This window comes from Panulirus ornatus, chromosome 11 (genome assembly GCF_036320965.1).
Source record: "Panulirus ornatus isolate Po-2019 chromosome 11, ASM3632096v1, whole genome shotgun sequence".
Classification (NCBI taxonomy): Eukaryota; Metazoa; Arthropoda; class Malacostraca; order Decapoda; family Palinuridae; genus Panulirus; species Panulirus ornatus.
Window position 1 is genome coordinate 8036594 of NC_092234.1, and position 12734 is coordinate 8049327.

Sequence of the window (12734 nt, forward strand, 5' to 3'; positions counted from 1 at the left end):
AGTGTATGTGGTGTGGGGCAACAAGGGTCGAGTCAGGGAAGGAACTGGTTCTATATTGGCCCTTGGGTTCCATGGTGGGATGCGCCACTAGACCTGGGGACTGTCCCGGCACGTTCTGCTGGCCTTCGTCTAACGACAGACCGGTGGACCTGGGATAGGTGGCGGTGGTGGACCTGGGATAGTGATGGTGGACCTGGGATAGTGATGGTGATGGACCTGGGATAGTGATGGTGGACCTGGGATAGTGATGATGGACCTGGGATAGTGATGATGGACCTGGGTAAATGATGATGGACCTGGGATAGTGATGATGGACCTGGGATAGTGATGATGGACCTGGGATAGTGATGGTGGACCTGGGATAGTGATGGTGGACCTGGGATAGTGATGATGGACCTGGGATAGTGATGATGGACCTGGGATAGTGATGATGGACCTGGGATAGTGATGATGGACCTGGGATAGTGATGATGGACCTGGGATAGTGATGATGGACCTGGGATAGTGATGATGGACCTGGGTAAATGATGATGGACCTGGGATAGTGATGATGGACCTGGGATAGTGATGATGGACCTGGGATAGTGATGATGGACCTGGGATAGTGATGGTGGACCTGGGATAGTGATGATGGACCTGGGATAGTGATGATGGACCTGGGTAAATGATGATGGACCTGGGATAGTGATGATGGACCTGGGATAGTGATGATGGACCTGGGATAGTGATGGTGGACCTGGGATAGTGATGGTGGACCTGGGATAGTGATGATGGACCTGGGATAGTGGTGATGACTTCATCCATCAACCACGTCTTTTCTTTCTGTCTCCCATCACCCATCCCTCACCCACCACTTTTCCCATCACCATCCCACACACCCTCACCACCTCTCCCACCCATCACCCCCCCTTTCCCCATCACCCTTTCCCATCACCCACGTCTAGACAGCCTACTGACAACAAACAGAATGAGGTAGTCAGAGCAATAAATGTCCAAATTCTTTAATAAAAAAAAAAAAAGAGAGAGAAAAGAAAAAACCAGTTGAGTTTACGAATGGGTCCCAATCTTTTCATGAATGGTCTCGCGGAACTTCTCCTAGATTTTAATTAACCCCGAGGGAACTTATCCTAACTTCTTATGATCTAAAACTTGGGATTAACATCTAAAAGTCTTTAGCATTCACTCATAGTACGAAAATAAGATCATAAATAATGACAACAGGTCTTACCAAAACATCAAATGCAACCCCTCACCTATAGGGTCATATAGCATTATATATATATATATATATATATATATATATATATATATATATATATATATATATATATATATATATATATATGTGTATATATATATATATGTGTATATATATATATATATATATATATATATATATATATATATATATATATATATATATATATATATATATATATATATATATATATTCTTGACAGAGGGGGAATTGAGACTTGGAACAGACTGTATGCTATTGTTAGAAACGCCAAAACAATAGATTCATTCAAGAATAGACTAGACGGTTGTTCCCAGTCTATTGTTGGTCTTCATGAACGAGGCAGTAAGGAACCGAACGAGGCAGTAGGGAACAGAACGAGGCAGTAAGGAACAGAACGAGGCAGTAGGGAACAGAACGAGGCAGTAGGGAACAGAACGAGGCAGTAGGGAACAGAACGAGGCAGTAGGGAACAGAACGAGGCAGTAGGGAACAGAACGAGGCAGTAGGGAACAGAACGAGGCAGTAGGGAACAGATCTGTCGTGTCCCCTCAGCAGGTAACCTCATTACAGGCCAGTATGTCTTCTGTTACTTGTCTATATACCCCATCCATCATCCACCCCTTGCCTACGTCATCCACGTATATATATATATATATATATATATATATATATATATATATATATATATATATATATATATATAATATGGATAATGATTATACCCAGCCACGTACCACAATGAGTACGTTCTACACCCAGCCACATACCACACGTGCAGTGTTTACACCCAGCCACATACCACATGTGTAGTCACACACACACACACACACACACACACACACACACACACACACACACACACACATACACACACATATTCACTCCCTCTGGACCATCAACAATGGACAGGCAACATTTGCTCCACCAAGCTAATCCAGACCCAATGTTACGACAGGGAAAACAAAAGCCCCTTTAACCCCCCCTTCACCAGCCAGCCAGCCAGCCACCACCTCATTGAACCCGAGTTATGTCTACGAGTGTGACCTTAAGTCACGTTACATATTGACCTCTCCACAGTTAATGTTGACCTCTAAGGGCCACCAGCCATTCATGTCAGGAATCACCCAAGGGGATGTAAGGGAAAGCTTAAATGGGTAAGGGAGAGATGAGGGATCAGATGATCAACCTAATGTTTGTCATTGTCTTCAAGGTGGATTTCACCGCGCCTCCCTTGGGAGCCTTCGTTGTATGTGTGATAAACGTGAATAAGGTTCCATTCTAGTGTATGGTAATGTCTCACCTAAGATGGAATGCCCATGGTGTCTTAAGCCTGTGGATAGATGTGGGTGTATACCCTCTTGTTATCTGTTATAATCTTATTTGGGGAGAAAATAATGGAGACTAATTTACGAAGGGATGTAGCGAAGACGTAATGAAACATGTGTTATAGCTCTGTTCCCAATGGATGATGATGGAGGTAAGATGCATGAGTTGATCATAAGTGTAATTACTCTCCGATTACAGATTAATGATTACAGGAGTCGATTACTAGAAGGGCCTCTTTCCGTCGTACTTTTCCCCGCACTGGATTTCACGGGGATGTGGTTATGTCCGCTTGACGTGTACCGTAGTCGTAAAGACAAAAGACTTTGAAGCACGCCTGAACGAAGCAGTTCTGAGCCCCTTTTTGACTCTCTTGAGATGGAAGGTTCGGCACAGCTTCGAAAAGCCTGTTCGAAGCTGTTGTACCGAACCCTCTTGTCTCTTGGAGGCAGACGCAGGGATGGGTGGGTGGGAGTTCGACATACCTTCAACCGCCCTCGTACTGGGTCGAAATGGCCCTCCCACACCCGCTGGGACCAAGGAGAGGCAAGCTAGTCTGGTCGACGTACATATCTGGTGTGAACTTTTTAGATATGGAAATGGATCATTCCCGTATCACGGTGTGTCTAATGTCCGAATGAAATGTCTCAGTTTAAACTCATTATTCGTCATAGTTGTTTACTGTTTCTGGAAGTATACAAGTCCCATACATAAGCAGGTATTCCGTAGAGGTTCCAACTGTCAGTCGGAGGATACAATAACGGGATGTCGAGAGAAAGAGAGAGAGAGAGAAATGGACAGAGTAATGTAAAAGACGGAGGACCAGAGTGTAAACTATTTACTGGAGTTGAATTAGTCAGACGCTATATGGTGCCAGGGGTCTGGGGCCGGCCCTCTCTGTCGTCGCTTGTGTGTGTGTGTGTGTGTGTGTGTGTGTGTGTGTGTGTGTGTGTGTGTGTGTGCGCCAGGCTACGCCACAAGCACAGAGACGCCGTCTCCGTAGAAGTCAAGTGTACACACTCGGAGCCCCCACCAACGGTGATCTACTGGAGTTTCTTCCGTGGAACAAAATTTCCAACGAACTTAAAAGATGAGCGAACCTCCCGAGTTTGACCAGAGATGCGAACAGTCTGTTGCCTCCCCAAACACACACACACACACACACACACACACACACACACACACGAACGTGCACGAACGTATCTGGTGGAGTCCACGTTCGTGTCAGCCTTGAGAGATGAGGGCTGAGGTATATCCACTGAAGCCAATATATGGTATACCACTATACATGGGCAGGGCTGAGGTATATCCACTGGTATACCACTCTGCCTAGGCAGGGCTGAGGTATATCCACTGGTATGCCACTCTACATGGGCAGGGCTGAGGTATATCCACTGGTATACCACTATACCTGGGTAGGTTTGAGGAGGTTCAGGATATAATGAGGGGAGGGGGGGGGCTTCAGGATACCATATCATTCCCATCGGGTGGTATGAGACTCGAACCGCTCCAGGACTTTAAGAACTTCTGCTGGCGAACCTTTGTCGTCTACTGATGCTTCAGGAAAAGAACTCGATGAGGTAATTTGGCTTCCTCTTGAAGTGGGGTCTTACCGTCCCATGTCCTGTGTTCAGTGAATCAAAAGCCCCTCCCAAAAGGCCCTTCTGAACCTATAATTGCAACCATGGTGATATTCATCTGTCGAGAGGAGGCGAAAAGAGAAGAAAGAGGAAGGCAGGCCCTCCCTCGCTCCCTTTCTCTTCTAATCCAACTGCAGAAGGAGGCCAGGTAGGAGGATGATAAACGTAATGACATGTTATCTGTGGGCCTAAGCTGGGATAGACGTGGCGGAACCCTTTAGGTACCAAAGACACAGGTAGAGAGAGACACACATCCCGGAAGAGAGTTTGATGACGCCCTAATATTTATCAGCCCCGACAGCCAAAGGTGAAGGCCGGCCATTGTGGGATCAGAGAAGAAGGCTTATAGAAGAGGAGGAGACGCCTGTATAAAGAAGATAACTTGACACAGAACAAAGGCTGAAGCCTTCACATGTCTGTCGTAATACCTCTAAAAAAAGGAATCCAACACCATCCAAAGGAGTTAGAACCTCCCCCTCCCCCCCAAAAAAAGAAGATAAATGACAAAGTATAAGATGAAGATCAACACACCCCCTCTCCATGCTTCTGGGGAGTATCCTAGCTGCATAGATGCGAGGCGCGATAAGGAGGAACGTTAGCTGGACAGTGGCTGGAGTGGACTAGAGCAGATTTTATCATGTCGGGGGAAAATTACACGTTTGCGCAGGGCGCTCGGGTTGTGGGTGTGGGGTGGGTCATGGAGTCCCGCACGGGCGGGGTGCTGGTGCCACCGCTCCTCCTCCTCCTCCTTCTTCTTCTCCTCCTCCTCCTCCTCCTCCTCCTTCTCCTTCTTCTTCTCACGTCCTGGTCAACATTGGCGACATTCAACAGATTATTATTTTTTTTCTAATTGATTTTGACACTGAGGAAAGCTGGCTTTATAGTCTTTCTTTAATGGGTATACACACACACACACACACACACTGAGACTCAGTGTGTGTGTGTGTGTGTGTGTGTGTGTGTGTGTGTGTATGTGTGTCAAGCTTATGTACGTGCGTGGGGTTTGAACATCCTTGACCAAGCTAAACGTTAAGCTTCAGCTACGAAGCTATATTTGCTAGCTTTCCGTAGCTCCTGGAGTATAAATATTGAATGAACCCATTTCGACTCGTATGAAAGGATTATCTTAATTGCCAGTTCAGTTAACCTTGGTCGCGTAGGTTGGAACAAGCACTACAGCTGATAATACAACTACAGGTGTGATACAATGGTGGATACATCTCGTAGAGGCAATGATGTATCATGACACGTTTACCTTTGACATCAATAATTGGCTGGTTAGAATATTGACCACAGCCAAAAGACGTGAGGGTAAGGCTGTCATGTCATGGGTCATATGTCTCTGCAAGTCTGTCTGTCATGAGTCATATGGTACGAAAAACTGTCATATATATATATATATATATATATATATATATATATATATATATATATATATATATATATATATATATATATATATATATATAACAGGACTGTCATGATTTATAGACGTGAGACTGTGTTGTCATATGTAAAAACGTGAGTGTGTCATGTCACATGCCATTATGTAACCGCGAGAGTGTCATGTCACATGCCATTATGTGACTACGAGAGTGTCATGTCACATGCCAGTCGTAAAAGCTTTAGGAACAGGTTACGAGGAGATGATGATTCGCCGGGTTAGATCACTTGTTACGTCGCCCAAAACACGTATTCAACCTCGAGTGATCCGACAAGCTGTATTCAAGAGAGAGAGAGAGAGAGAGAGAGAGAGAGAGAGAGAGAGAGAGAGAGAGAGAGACAAGAGACAGTGATAGATGAAACTGACAGATCACCCCGACCAACTTGCACAGAGGAAGGACACACAAAAGGAGGGAGAGGGTACACACACACACAAAGGTGACCACCTTACCCTGCACACACACACACAGAAGGTGTCGCAGCTTATCTGGCTGTACACAGCTGTAAGCTCGAGGTATGAACACAAGCTTGGGTGAACGTGTCTGTGCGACGAGGGGGGTGACCCTGGACGAGTGGGTAGAAACAGATGGCTGTTCACACGAACGAATGGAGGGGAGAGGGTTGTTAAGTCGTTAGCAGGGAACAGGTTTGTTCTAGTGTCTTGAGTACGACGATGCGAGCGATCCTTGAGCATGACCAGACGATCGTTGGACACGTCGGTACGATCCTTGGGTATAATTGGCATGGCCTTTTATCTGACCATTTCAGACGTTAGGCCGTCATACCCTAAGATCGTAACTTCTTGCTCAAGGGTCGTACCGTCGTGCTCGAGGGTCGTACCGTCGTGCTCGAGGGTCGTACCGTCATGCTCGAGGGTTGTACCGTCGTGCTCAAGGGTCGCACCGTCGTGTTCAAGGGTCGTACCGTCGTGCTCAAGGGTCGCACCGTCGTGCTCAAGGGTCATACCGTCGTACTCGAGGGTCGTACCGTCGTGCTCAAAGGTCGTACCGTCATGCTCGAGGGTCGTACCGTCGTGCTCAAGGGTCGCGCTGTCGTACTCAGTCTAACATGTGGTCCTGGCGGCGGTGCCCTTGGCAGTGTGTGTGTGTGTGTGTGTGTGTGTGTGTGTGTGTGTGTGTGTGTGTGTGTTGAAGGGCGTGGGTTGAGGGGAGGCGGGGAGGTAGCTAACACACCCACGTCTCCCTTACGTCAGTCAGTCTGGTCTCCCGGCACAGCGGTCGCACCTCCCCCCCGAGTGCAGCAAGACCCAAGGCCAGATCTCGAACACCACACCCTCTCCACTCCGCACCCCGTCTACATCTCGCTGACAGGCAGGATCCAGGTCCCAGAACACCACTGATGTATCACTCAACCAGCTGGCATGGCATGGCATGGCTTCGGAGTCACCGTAACGAGGACAGACCGAACTGGTGGTGGAGTTGGCTTCTGGTCTTTGTGGCCTGTACTACCCTCCTGCAGGAGAGGGTGAGGAGGTGGGATGGGGGGGTCCGTGGTGGTGGCAGTCGTTTCGCCATATACGATGTCAGAAGACAAGGATTTATCAAGACGTAATCAGATGTCCCGTCACTTGGTCCCGGGACGTCTGGGGAAAGTGTTCCAAGCTGGGGGAGCTTTAACTTCTAAGCTGGAACATCTGATCGTGAGGGAACACGCGCGTGTGTCAGCTTGAGCGTTCATTTGCTCACAAGGTGAAGCGTGTTTGTTTGGTTTGGAATTCTCGAAGTCAGTTTGCTGATGAAGAACCAGTTAACCAAGTCTTTCCCAGTTTTGTGAGTCGTGCGCCAGGTCATCTCCCTATGAATCGACCACCACTGAGCCTTTCCTCACACGCTACGGCGTTCCTCAAGGCACATAGTTGGGTCCTGTGATCTTTCCTTCTTCTTTTTTCTTTTCCATGCATACGAATCCCCGTCAGACAGAAGACAGTTAACAAGGTTTGTTGAAGCGCTAACCACGACTCAGTCTCCACTAACGGATATAGTCTCACTTTAGCTACATTTCCAATCGGGGTTTAAGAATAGAATCGTAACAACGTCTTTTGTCTATATCTTCTTCAAGGATAATCAACATTTGCATTCTGTATTGCGAATCTTCAGGTCAGACGTTGAATATACAATGACAATGGTGGTTCGTGATGTCCCATCCACCTCCCACTCACCTTCCTTCCCTGGATGACCCACCAGGAGTGGTTGATGATGCCAAGGTCTACCAGTGACACACAGGAAGTGCCAATGATAAAGGAAGATGTGACTGGTTGTACTTGTGGGGATGAGGTGGGGAGGGGACTTGCACCACCACCAACACCCCCACCACAGCCGACTGATCGAGTCGTGAGCACCGTCCATTTATCCCCAAGTCCAGACAGCTGCTTCTCCTGCTTCTTCTTCATCATCACCACCGCCTCTGCTTCTGCTGCTGGACACCGTGTCTCGCGCGCGCGCGCCAGCTCGGTGTCTTACTCTCTCTCTTCTCTCTCTTCTCTCTCTCTCTCTCTCTCTCTCTCTCTCTCTCTCTCTCTCTCTCTCTCTCTCTCTCTCTCTCTCTCTCTCTCTCAAATCCCCCAAAATCCAATCCCGACTGGCATGAGGGTCGTGGGAGGAGGGATGGTGTGGGATGGTGGTGTTTTAAGGAGGAGGAGGTTGGGTTGGGATGGTGGAAGTACTTTGAGGTGGGAGGAAGGAGGAGAGGTAACATTTACCTAGTCTGCAGGAGGAGTAGGAGGAGGAGGAGGATTAACCTAGTCTACAGGAGGAGGAGGAGGAGGATTAACCTAGTGCAGGAGGAGGAGGAGGATTAACCTAGTCTGCAGGAGAGGAGGAGGAGGATTAACCTAGTCTACAGGAGGAGAGGAGGAGGATTAACCTAGTCTGCAGGAGGAGGAGGAGGAGGAAAGGAAAGGTTAAACCCCAAACTCCCGGGGGAGGGGGGGGGGAAAAATTAACCCAGTCGCGAGGAGGGAGGGGAGGAGGGGAGGATTAACCAGTCTCGGAGGGGAGGAGGGGAGGAGGAGGGGGGAGCTTTGGCTGATGCTCCCCTCATCCCCTACTGCACGGTCAGGATAAACCAGGTGTTGCCCCGCTGGGGGGCCCGTCCCTACACACTCCTGACCAAGCTTAAAGGGAACAAGGCCCCCCTTCCCTCCTCCCTCCCTTCCCTCCCTCCTCCTCCTCCCTCTCCCTCCGTCCCTCCCCTCCTCCCTCCCCCACATCCCTCCCGCGGCGTTTTAAAATTAAGCTTCGGATTCGTTTTCTGTTGAAGTTTCGTCGTTTCAATTTTCCTTTTTTTTTGCTAAAATTTTTTTGTTTTTAAAACTTTTTTTTTTTCCCGAGTCTTGCGCAGACTCTCGATTTTTCTGGGTCAGGTGGGGTTATTCCCGGTGGTTTTTTAAATGAGGAGGAGGTGGGGGGTTTGGGGGGTCATGGAAAGGGGGGTTTAGGGGGGGTTCCCTTTAAACTTTGGTTTTCGGTAATTCTCATTTAAGTTTTTTTCTTTTCCGTCTTTTTTTTTTGTGTTTTTTTTTTTTTTAAACCCCGAGCAGATTTTTTTTTTTCTTTTTGTAAGTCAAGTTGAGTTTATTTTAAATATATTATTTTTATTATATATAAAAATATATTATAAAAAAATTTAAATATATATAATCCCCTTAGATAAGGATAAAAAAGCTTTTGCGTTTTCGCGACAACGGGCAGGGGGCGCGGGGGAACAGACTGGAAATCCTCCCCTCCTGTATTATTACTTTCCAAACAAAGGAACAGAGAAAGAAGCCAAGCGAAAAATTCCTTTTTTTTTCCCCCCCGCCCCTCTTCAAGGTTTAGCAATTTATCCTGACGTGCATCGCTCAAGGGGAAAAAAAAGTACATGGATTAAAAGTAGAAAGGTAAAAAATATATATATAAAATATTTTATATTAATATTATATAATTTTTAATATAAAAATTTTAATAGACTCGTTTGCTGGATTTTTAAAAGAACACCTTACTGAAAGTCCCCACATAAATTTACAAACCCAAAAAAGGGTAAATTCATGTATTAGAATTTTTTAATATTTTTTTTTAATTTCTATATTGAAATCTTTTAGACAATTTTTTAAAAAAATGGGAGAAACGTACTTCCTTCAAAACCTTCAGTCTTATGGGGAAAAGAAGAAACTTTATTTGAAAGGATTTTTTGGGTGTAAAAAAAGGGGAAAAAAAACCCCACCACACCCCACACACACACACAACCCCCACACACCACACAAAAAAAAGCATCTTAAAACATAGCCAAGCGGCCCCAACGCGCTTTGGGTGCCGACACACGGACATACTTCTTTTTATAGAAGCTGCGGGACCCCGAAGCGAAGCGCTGAAAGAGTTTTTAAGCCGAACAAAGGAACCTGTAGAAGGTGGGGGAAAAGTGAAGAGGGGAGGGGAGAGGAAAGGGGAAAGAAAAAAAAAATGGGGGTTTTTTTCCCCCAATACGAAAAAAGAAGGCCTTGTGGGGCCCAAAAGGCACCGCGGGGTTTGTGGGGGAAAAAGGGAGGGATAGATAGAGGGGGTTTAGGAGAGAGGTAGATTGTGGGAGGTGGGTGAGAGGTTGGGAGAGGGAGGTGAGGGGGGAGGTGGGAAGTGAGGTTGACCCCCCAGGGAAAGGGACGGACGGGAAGTTGGTAAAAATGGGTGATTGTTATCGAAGTCTTTCCTTTATGTCTCCCCCGTCTTCTTCTTCCCTCCTTTTTCCCCAGCCTTCTTCTTCTTCTTCTTCTTCCTTTTCCCCCCCCTCCTTCCCTCCCCACGTCTTCTTCCCTCCTTTTTCCCAGCCTTCTTCTTCTTCTTCTTCTTTTTTTTCCTTCCTTTTTCCCCCTCCCCCCCCCCCTTTCCTTTCCCCCCCCCCCAGTTTCTTCTTCTTTTCCTTTTTCCTTTTTTCCCCCCCCTTTTCCTTTTTTTTTTTTTCCCCTTTTTTTTCCCCCTTTTTTTTCTTTTCTTCTTCTTCCCTTTTTTCTTCTTCCCCCCCCCCCCATTGCTTGGGGGGGAGGGGGGGTGTTAGGGGGAGGAGGGGATGGGTTGGGGGGGGGAGAGAAAAGGGAAAGGGGGGAGGGGGGAGGTCGACATAAGACAGGGTAAAGGGTTCGGGAAGGTTTGGTTCTGGTGGGGGTGAAGGGGCGTTGTCCTTAATCTTAAAGCTAACATCTTCCCCCCTTTGAGAGCCTGGGGTACAACACACAACACGGGGCCGTGACTGAACCCTTTCAAATATGCGGGGTCCAGATTGCCTGCATAATCCTCAAACAATTTTTCCCCTCGCCAGTGGAGAGGCCCCACAACCTCTTTTCCTGCGAAAGAGTGATAAGTGAGTTCTCTGAAACTGAGGGGAAATTGCCTTCCTCTTTTTCTCTTTTTTTTTTTCTTTTTCTTCTCTCTCACTGTGGCGTGAGAAAGGCTTGGGAAAGGGAAATTTAAAATCCCCAGGGAGGGAGTGTGGTGTCGGTTGGGGGTCTTTTGTCTTTTTTGTCTGTGTTTGCGTTGTCTTTTTTGTTTTGTGTGGGTGTTTTTTTTTTTGTTGTGTGTGTGTGTGTGTGTGTGTTTTGTTGTGTGTGGGGGAAGCCAACACTTGAGTACAAGAAGGTTCTTTGTCCCCTTCGCATCGGTGTCTGCGAGGCTGGAATGTGCCACACTTGGGGACCCGAAGTCCAGGGACAGGAGCGTCCTGGGGGCCACGAGCGGGAGAGGACGTTTTGAGGGGCAGTGGAGCGTCCCGGGTTCAAAGCCGGGAAAAGGGGCTAGGGAAGAGGAGGTCCGGGTTTAAAGAGGAGAGGCATCTTGAAACAAGATGGTCTTCCCCCCCAAGTACACCCGGGGGGTCTAAACTTAAATTGATGTTGAGGTAATATTACCTCTTCCTTAAAAATGAAGCAGAGCATCACCCCCTTTTTTTTTTTTCGCCCCTTTTTATTCCCCTTTTTGTTTTCTTTTAACCCCCCTCGGCTAGGGGGAATTGAGCTTTTGTATGGGGGTTTTGGGGGGGGGATGGGGATCCATCTTTATGGGGGGAAGGGGTGGTCTTCCCTCCCATTTCTTATCATGGTAAAAAAAGGGGGAAAAAAAAAAATTTTCTATTATTATATATATAAAAATTTTTTATATATATATATTTTATTTATATTATATATATATATTTGTTGCCCGTTTTTTTCATTTGTGCGCCCCGTTGGGAAAAGGGTTTTTTGCAACTGTATTCGCAAATTTTCTCAAAAAAGAGAGGGGAATGTTTGTAGTTTTTAATGTCAATGTTGTGTTTTGCTTAGACCTTTTGTGTTTCAAGTGTTTTTATTGTTTCAAATTTGGGTCAAACCCTGTTTCACATACCAGCTCTAGGGTTTTAGTCCTAGGCCCTTCCTTTTATGTCCCAGTCTCTCCTGTTTTCCCGCCTATGTCTCTTTGTTTCCCCTCCTAGGGCCCTTTTATGTTTACGTCCCAGTCTTTTGTTTCACATCCCAGGCCTTTCCTGTTTCCGTTATGTTCTTTGTTTCCTTTTTAGGCCCTTTTTGTTTCAGCCTAGGCTATTTGTTTTATGTCTAGGGCCTTTTTGTTCACGTCCGGCCTCTCTGTTTCACATTTCCGTTTCCCCGTTTTTAAAAACGATTCTTGTTTACCAAATTCTTCTGTTTTACGCGCCACCTTCATGTTTTGTGTGGGCCCGTTAGAAAAATTGTTAAAAAACTTTCACGGTAGGGAAAAGGAACCCGGGGGGAGAAAAACGGAAAAAGGAAAATAGAGAAAAGGGGGGCGGCAAAAAACCCTTAAAGGATAGAACCCCAAAAAAAGGGAAAACAGAAAAAGAAGGGAAAAAACGGGAAAGGAATGATGATAACCACGGGGAAAGGGAAAAAACCCGGGAACTGGAACGAAACAAAAAAAGTATTTAAAATTAAAAAAAATTTTAATAAAATTTTGTTTTTTTAAATATATATATATATATATAAAAATATATTATTTAAAATTTTGGGTTGTTCCATTACCCTTGAAGGGGGGGGGAAATCGAAACCAAACCCGTGTGGTTTACTCAAATGCTTTTAAATTTCCAAGAGG